Below are 9653 nucleotides of genomic sequence, written 5' to 3'. Positions count from 1 at the left end.
GTGTGTGTGTGTGTGTGTGTGTGTGTGTGTGTTCAGCAGAAGAAAGAAACTCATACAGGTTTGGAACAACTTGAGGGTGATTAAATGTTGACAGAAGTTTTATTTTTGGGTGAATTATCCAGTGCACATACTTGCATTTATGAATTGCGTGCCAACACATTTTTCAGTATAACAATGCAAGAAGCCGACCTTGCATTACTAGAAGCTAATAACTGAATACAAGAACACCCAGTGACCAAATGCTCTTCTCGGACTTGCATGAAGTATGTTTCTGGTCCAAGTATGAACAATGGTGACGTGTTACTTAGCAAGGAACACTGCATACTCTTACATTTTTGGTGTTAACAAGTCTATTTTCACACGCATTTGCTGGAAAATGAAAACAAAAATGCTGGGAGTTGCATTTGCTTTCTTTTTTAAGCAGCTTAAATATTTTTATGTGTTCCTAAATAGAAAAAGGCTGTGTAGAGCATTGGTTTTATTTGAATGAATCATAATAAATATTTTAATGAATCTCCTCTTGAGGAGTTTTGTGTGAGAGACTGAAAGACAAAAAGTTATCAAAGTGTGCATGCATTTGATCTTCTCTGTGTCTGATATGCTGTCATGAATGTGTGTGTGTGTGTGTGAGCAGGATAGGGCGTTTGAAGCTGAGCAGTGATGTGTCTACTGAAAATGTCCTTTTCTTTGTGTTCATTAGTCTTGGTATTCTCTTTGGTCAAAAAGAGTCCCTTGTAAAGAATGTTTACCCCGCATTGCAAGAAATCAGAGAATCATCTTGATGTTCTCAAAAGCAGTTTGTATTTGGTGTTTCTTACAGAAGGACTTATAATGAGAGTGGCAAAGTTACAATGGTCCCCAAAAGTAGTATTTTGTTTTATTTACTAAAATGGCCTTGGAATCATCCTGTAAATATGTGTAGTCTTTAGCATAAGGCATTCTACACAACCTGACTTTTATTATTTTTTTATTTAAAGACTTTTATTATTATCAAGTTATTATTATTATTAACAAGTGCAATAAAAGTCAGTGATTTTAAATGTAACTGAAGTGGCCAAATACATAACTCAAACCAACTCACAACAGGGAGGAGTGCACGTGATGACATCAAGGGGTGTTTCTGTGACTAATGTTTGAATTCTTAAATTTGTGTAGGAAAACATGCCATAAAAAAAACAAGACATTTGATTGGTGAAGGCCCTTGACCAGCACCAATCAGTGATCATGTCACTGTACCAACACCACTGAGGCGTGAGCTGCAGGCTTTGATAAATCTGCTCTAAATGTAATGCCCAACCAATGTCTGTGGATCCGGAGCAGGGTTAAGTCAGTCTTAACACAGACGGACACAACATCTATTAATATTTAAAGGCATATTGCAGTCAAATAAAAATACATGTTTAGGTTTACAGTTATATACACTTGACACACATAATGTACTCTGATGTCATGTATGAGATACATTGAGACATGCTCATATGTGTCCACACACATCACCCCCATTCTTCAGATCCTTGCAGCATGTCATCCCTGATATGTCTGAGTCATTTACTCTAAAGTAGGTGACTGTGTCAGTGCCTGATGAAATATTAACACACACTGACAGAAGGGGCTTTTCTGCACTTTCTGCTATTGAAGTCTTTAGTTACGGCCGTAATGTGTGTTTGATAGCCTGATAACCAGTTTGACCAAATTTCACTGATATTTGTGTTTCTAAATATACAATATAAACATTATATTTAAAAAAAATGGCCCACTGCACAGATTAAACACACATTCACTAATTTAAACATATTTATATTAACATTCATATCCTATATTACAGTGGTCCCTTTACAGTTAATATAACAGCTAAATATATATTTTTATTTGAATTATTGCGCTCCATTTGTTTGATGCATGTGCATGTGCATGTGCACCTCGGAGTTTAGCGGAGGAAATTTAGCAAAATGGAAATACGCATATGAGTTTAACATTTAAGGAAATAACCATCAAATATGTAAAAACCAATAAATAATGTGCTGTAAAAAACAAATGTTTTCCAGATGTGTTTTGTCCATAGAAATGCTTTATTAACTACTGTAAAGTGACTTGACTGGCATATATGTTCTCAGAGATTAATAGCAATGAAATCAATAATCTGTTATGGAAGTATACTCGGAACACAGAGATAATGGATTAACAGGATGTTTATTGACAATGTGAGAGCAGCAGGGAAGTAGGTGAGTAAATAGAGCAAAGATATATTCGATGAGCTGATGAGGAATGTAATGGCAGTCTTGTCTTACAGGATCGGGAGATCGTGGATGGGTTGAATGGAAGGAGGAGCACATACACACCCGTGATACTTGCTGGTAGGTAGCAGAGGCATAGAGACGAGGGTGGACAATGACGAGGAGGACACGCTGGAGAAATCACAGGAGGTAAGTACAGGAACGACACTGGTAATATTATCTCAGAGTATTCGTAGAGTTAAGGAATGAGTATTTTGCGTATAAACAAGACCGGACACTGGAGTGAGGTGATGTGTGTGCTTTTGAAGCCAGTGTGATGACTGTGCAGATGAGGAGCCTCTGGGAGCAGGGCGGTCAGGATGAGAGGCATGGAAGGTGTCAAGCAGACTACGATCGAGGATTTCATTTCTGGGGACCCAGGACCGTTCTTCTGGACCGTAGCCTTCCCAATCCACCAGGTATTCTAAGAGACCACCACGACGCCGGGAGTCCAAGATCTCCTTGACCTTGTAAGCCGCGTCGTCCTCCAGGATTAATGGAAGGGGAGGTTCACCTGCCCGGCCAGGCTCTGTGGAGACAGAAATGGGAGAATGGTGAGGTTTGAGAAGTGACACATAGAAGGTGGAGTGAATTCTGTAGTGAGGAGGTAATCTGAGTTGGTAAGTGACAGGATTTATCTGCTTCGTGATGGTGAAGGGGCCAATGTATCTGGGACTAAGCTTCTTGCAGGGCAAGCGCATCTTGATGTCCCTGGTTGACAGCCAAACCTTCTGACCCGGTTGATAGGATGGAGCGGTGGAGCGTTTCAGGTCTGCTGTCATCCTGCGTCGGCACAAAGCCCTCTGAAGCTGGTGGTGAGCTGCGTCCCAGACCCTCTCGCTCTCTCAGAACCAGTGATCAACGGATGGAACATCAGTCAGCTCTCCAGACCATGAGAAGAGAGGAGGCTGGTAACAGAGTACGCACTGGAAGGGAGTGAGTCCAGTGGAGGGCTGATGAAGAGAGTTCTGTGCGTACTCGGCCCAGCCCAGGAACTGGTTCCAAGAGTTCTGGTGGCCATGGCAGAAGGTTTGTAGGAAGCGACCTATCTCTTGGATCTTTCTTTCCGTATGCTCGTTCAACTGATGATTGTAGCCTGAGGAGAAGCTGACGGACACACCTAGGAGGGTGAAAAAGGCTTTCCATACTTTGGAGATGAACTGGAGTCCGCGGTCTGACACTATATCCTCTGGAATTCCGTAGTATCGGAAGATGTGGTTAAACATGAGTTTGGCTGTATCCATGGCCGTGGGAAGTCCTTTGAGGGGGAGAAGATGGCAGGATTTTGAGAACCGGTCAACAGTCACCAGGATGCATGTGTTACCATCTGAGGGAGGAAGGTCCGTGATGAAATCCACTCCTTGGTGTGACCAGGGTCGGTTGGGAACGGGCAGCAGGTGGAGCTTGCCAGATGGTAGATAGCGAGGGCTCTTTGAGATGGCGCAATCTGGACATCCCTGTATGAACCTTCTCACCTCCCCGGCCATGCTGGGCCACCAGAAGCGATCTCTTAGCAACGAGAGGGTACCATTGGCCCCTGGATGGCCAGTGCCCAGAGAGGAATGCGCAGAGTGAATGAGGGGAGTGCGCTGTGTTCTGGTCACGTATTGCAAACCTGGTGGGCAGCCCGGCAGAGCGTTGGTGGAGGCATGGGAGGAGGGGACAGAATCCGAGGACAATTGAATGGGGCTCACCACCATTTCCTTAGGTAAGATGGGTTCAGGGTCGTCGCAGATCTCATCAGGGGTGTGTAGGTGGGATAGAGCATCCGCCTTGACGTTTTTTGAACCTGGGTGATAGGAGATGGAGAAGTTAAAGCGGGTAATGAATAGGGCCCTGCGAGCTTAGCGTGGATTGAGTCTTTTTGATTCATGTAGGTACTCTAGGTTTTTGTGGTCTGTGAGGACAGTAAATGGATGTTTGGCACCCTCTAACCAATGCCTCCACTCCTCAAGAGCCAGTTTGATGGCGAAGAGCTCTCGGTTGCCGATATCATAATTCCTTTCCGCTGGGCTGAGTTTGCGGGAGAAGAAGGCACATGGATGGAGTTTAGCTGGAGTCCCCTGCTGCAGAGACAACACCGCTCCAACCCCGGTGGTAGAGGCATCAATTTCGACGATGAATGGCTTATTAGGATCAGGATGGACGAGGAGCGGTGCGCTGGTGAAGGCATCTCTGAGTTGGTGGAAAGTTCTGTAGCAGATGGTGTCCAGGACAGAGATTTGGGCTGGTTTTTCAGGAGGTTGGTGAGAGGGCAGGCGATGGAGCTGTAATTATGGATGAACCTCCTGTAGAAGTTTGAGAAGCCTGAGAAAGCGTTGGAGTTCTTTGACGGTTGTGGGGATGGACCAGTTCTTAATGGCTGCCACCTTCACCTCGTCCATCTGGATGCCACTGCGGTTGATGTTATATCCAAGAGAACTGGTGTATCCGGAGAACCTCTTGCATGAAATCCTGGAATACAGAAGGGGGCGTTGACCAATCCATACGGCATAACGCAGTATTCATAGTGCCCTGTAGGTGTCACAAAAGCGGTCTTCCACTCGTCCCCCTCACGTATCCCGATGAGGTTATATGCATTGCGGAGGTCCAACTTGGTAAACACAGTGGCTCCGCGGAGGTGTTCTAATGCCGCTGGGACGAGGGGAAGTGGATACTGGAATTTTACTGTAATCTTATTTAACGCTCGGTAATCAATACAAGGCCTCAAACCTCCGTCCTTCTTGGACACGAAGAAGAAATTTGAAGCAAGAGGGGACGTAGAAGGGCAGATGTAGCCTTGTTGTAGAGCCTCTTCAATGTACTCCTCCATGGCCTTCTGTTCTGGGATGGAGAGTGGGTAGATCTTTCCACGGGGTACTGGCTCACCCGGAAGCAGATCAATGGCACAGCCCCATGGCCGATGTGGAGGTAGTTTGGAGGCTCTCTTAGGGCAAAATACATCGCTGAAGGGGGCGTTGCAGGAAGGAATGTCGACTGACTGTTTCTCCACTGGACTCTTGATGGAGGTTGAACAGACAGGAAGGGACTTGGAGTCACGAGGAGGAGGATGTGGCGTTAGAGGGTAACAGTCAGGAAAGCACTTCTCACCCCACTTCAGAATCTTGCCAGATTTCCAGGAGAGGATGGGATTATGCTGTACTAGCCACGGGCGCCCTAAGATCACATCAGGAGGACGAAGATGAGGAGGACACACTGGAGAAATCAGAGGAGGTAAGTACAGAAACAACACTGGTAATATTATCTCAGAGTATTCGTAGGGGTAAGGAATGAGTCCTTTGCGTATAACGGAGACCGGACACTGGAGTGAGGTGATGTGTGTGCTTTTGAAGCCAGCGTGATGACTGTGCAGATGAGTTGCAGGTTTGTGTGATTAGTATTCAGGTGAGGGAGTGCCCTGGGATTGGCTGGTGTGGAGACCTGGCTCTTCTGTGACAATCATATTAGTTGTTAATTATTTTCATTATCGATGATCATCAATATTAGTTGTTGCAGCCTACATTACACCACGTTTCGTTCACTTGTGCCAAAGGTAAAATTACTTATTTTAGTAATTATACTCAATGCATGTTGTGATACTTTATTATGTGATACTTTATTATAATACTTTGTGTAAAAAGCAGAAATACAATAATTAGTCATTTAAAAGAATTAAACCAGTGAAATAATAAACTGAAACATAATAAATAATTATAAATTATTTAAGTAATAATGTAAAATAATGAAAAAAGATTATCTATAGATATCTATAGATTAGATATAAATATATCTATAAAATAAAAATCTGTATGTCAATTCTCAGACACATAAAACGTTAAAATAATTGTTAGCAATATCTATCTTAAACAAAATATTGGTTTCTAGTGTTAAGTACTTTAAGCAATGTTTCCTGACAAAGCAGACAATAAATGAAAGGATGCTCTTATGTTCAAACATGCGCGTGTGTGTTATAGTTAGCGCATGAATGAATGCTGTGCTGCTAGATATGGGTCAGGAAACACAGAGAGCAATGTTAAAAGGAGAACGAGACTGGGGGGGGGGGAAGCACAGAGTGAGCATGGCACGGGAGTGAGATACAGACAGAAAGAGAGAGAGAGAGGAATAGATCAGCATCTCCAGGCAGTGGAGAAGTCGACGCCCAGCACTGATTCCAGAAACAGCTCATCACTCACTCCTCTGTCTCTTCCGTCAATCCTCAGCATTCCTCTCCATCATGTCCTAGATTCACTGGAACACTTTTCTCCTGAGGAACTTGTCATCATAACATCCCCAAGGCGGTTTTAGATAAAAACGCACTTTTAGAAATCCGGCAACTTTTAATCTGCCTCATTTGAATGGATGAAGTCAGTCTGCTGTCAACCTTGAGGAGGAAGCTTCCTCATTTCCCTTCCGCTCTGATCCTGGTTCAGGACGGATGATGGAGTGATGTGTCTCAGGACGGAGAGGTTTGTGCTGTGGCTGGATATCTGAGAGCTGGGTTGGTTCCGGCTGGGCTTCGGACCCGTGTCTTTTAGCAGACTTTGGAAAGCAGGCTGAAGAAGTCACATCCAGTCGGCTCACAGAAGTGTGTGTATGTTTCTGGGACCGGGTAAAATGGGTTGCACTGCGAGTGTGATCCTGTTTGAGGGACTGCGGCGTGTGTTGCACAGGAACTGTGGATATGTATGTAAACCAGAGCTGGAGACTGAAGAGCCAGAGGAGGAAGAAGACACACTCAGCCGCAGAGAATCACTGGCAATCACACCACCAGCAGCTGCATCATCGGTACTGTGTGTGTGTGTGCGTGTGCTTTTTGTAATTTTAATTGTCCTAAGTTGTGCTTTAGACAACATAACTGTGGTTATAGCAGAGATTTTTATGTTTATACCTCATGAATTGTGTACAGAGTTACGGGCTTTTCTCTGACAGTATTACTCAGCACTCTCTGAAGTAGCAGTTTGCTGAGCGGAACGTTTCTTCAAGTGTGTGTAGGTGTGTGTGGAAGTGTGCCTGTGGGTTTATGTATTATGTATCTCTCTGAAAGTCATGTAGTGGTTATAAAGTATGCCTGGGTATTCCTTCTGTGACTAGGGTGGTTTGACTTTGAATTACTCGACAAGATAATGAAATCAAAAAATATATATCACATGTGGCTCATATACTGTATATGTTCACAGATATGTTTACATATGAGATTAAGCCACATATATATATATATATGAGAGAGAGACATATATATATACACACACACACACACACACACACACACACACACACACACACACACACACACACACACACACACACACACATGTATTAGTCTGGTTTAGACAGTAGAGATAGGACAGAAAATTAAGGGGAGAAAGACTGAGAATAGGATTGATCACCATGACTCAGTGTTAAGTCAGGCAACATTGTAAATTATATTATTTATAATTCATACTATTCCAAATCTACATTATGGAAAATAGAGCCCAATGAATTCTAAAGTACCTGGAGAAACTCATTCCCATTCATCTCAGTGTGAGTTGCCATTGACAGAGTAATATTTTTCATCCTATTTCTCAAAGGAAACAGCTCTTAAGTCTGTAAATTTGAAGTGCAAAAATCTGCAGAAAGTGAATTTGGACAATGTTTGAGTATATTAGCATACATATGGCATCACACAAGCATGGTCATTTTAACAGATCTAAATGAAAGTCCATGAATAAATATTAGCTAAATAATAAAAAATACTTATAATACATTTATGTTATATATGTTTGTTATAAGGGGGTCTGAATACTTTCCGTACCCACTGTATATATACATACATTGTAATTTATGTAATTTTCATTAGCCATTATTAGTCTTTACTGTCACATGATCCTTCAGAAATCATTCTAATATAGGGTGCTCAAGAAGCATTTCTTATTATTGTCATTATTGCAAACACTTGTGCTGCCTAATATTTTTTGGTGGGTACTGTGATACAGGACTTTTTCAGGATTATTTTATGAACAGAAAATTCAAAAGAACATTATTAATTTATATTTTGTAACAATGTAAAAGTCTTCACATTCTGATAAATATAATGAAATCTTGCTGAATTAAAAAAATATAAAAAATTCGGACCCCAAACATTTGAACGGTAGTGCGCATACATGTATACATCTATGTATTATATAATATTTAAATTAACATATACAATAATTCAGTTATTTAATATTGCATTCTCAAGTAATATAATGATTAAAGGGTAAGCATTGGAGTGCATCCTAATGCAATCTGGAGGGATGCAGCAGTGGCCAGTGATGTATTCCTTGCTATCTGGCATGAATAGACTGTAACTGGCAGTAAGTGTGGCTCTGTAACACAGATGAGAAGGAGATGTGGGACATGAAGCTGAAACAACTTGTCTGAAGCATGTGCTCAACAGCAAGACTATGACTCCAATGCCACATAATCTTGCAATACAGTGACAACATGCAGTTTTTTTGCAGACAGACAGATGGGGAATGAGAGTAGAACAACGTCACATTTGCACACATCGATTAGTCTGAACGACCCATCTGTTCACCAATAGAGCTGCATGTAACCAAGGCTTGATCACAGGTTAATCTTTCCTCCTTACTGCAGGAAACATAATCGACTTTTCCATGATCTACAATAGTTGTGTGAGCCTCTCTCTGTTGGGATCATATATCACACATGCTTTCAGTCGGACGTGCTCAGCTCATCTCTAGATAATGTGCTGTTCTCCACATCTTACGCTTTCACTAAAAGGTGCGTAAACCCTGTAAAATGCTCTTATCACACTGTCAGCTGCTACGCAGCACCAGCTGGCTGAAGTTCAAGCCCCGCCGTGAATCTCCCGCTGTGGGTGGGTGTATACAGTGAGGTCGGGGCTTTCTGGATGTGTTTTTTTTTCAGTCAGTGGTCCCCGCCCTGGCTCCCTGCCCTGACCCCCTTTGGGAATCTTCCCAATTATTGCGTCAAAGTGGGATTATGCAACTCACCCAAGCTAATGTCGTAGCTCAAAGGTGTGGGGAACAGAGTGCATTTGTATGTGTGTAGGTTATTAATGTGTTTCATGTGTTTGATCATAGTTGTTCATAGACAAGATGTTATTGATTGAATGCGCAGACACACAATGTAAAGTTATATTATTAAATATTCAGGCAACATTGCTTGTTATGGAAGAAAGATGCTTATATCCTTAACACTAAGGATTAACATTGTCATTGAATGTTAAAGATGTCATGACATCTGAAATTAAATATTCCTTCATCTTATGACATATAATAGGTCTTTGTACCCTTAAACATCCTGAAAGTTTCATAGCTTAATCGGATGGTTCACCCAAAAATTAAAACCCTGTGATCTTTTACTTGCCCTCGAGATGTTACAAACTTTCTTCTG

This window comes from Sinocyclocheilus grahami, unplaced genomic scaffold (assembly GCF_001515645.1).
Source record: "Sinocyclocheilus grahami isolate Dianchi unplaced genomic scaffold, SAMN03320097.WGS_v1.1 scaffold534.1, whole genome shotgun sequence".
NCBI lineage: Eukaryota > Metazoa > Chordata > Actinopteri > Cypriniformes > Cyprinidae > Sinocyclocheilus > Sinocyclocheilus grahami.
Note: the sequence above shows the minus strand (reverse complement) of the source record.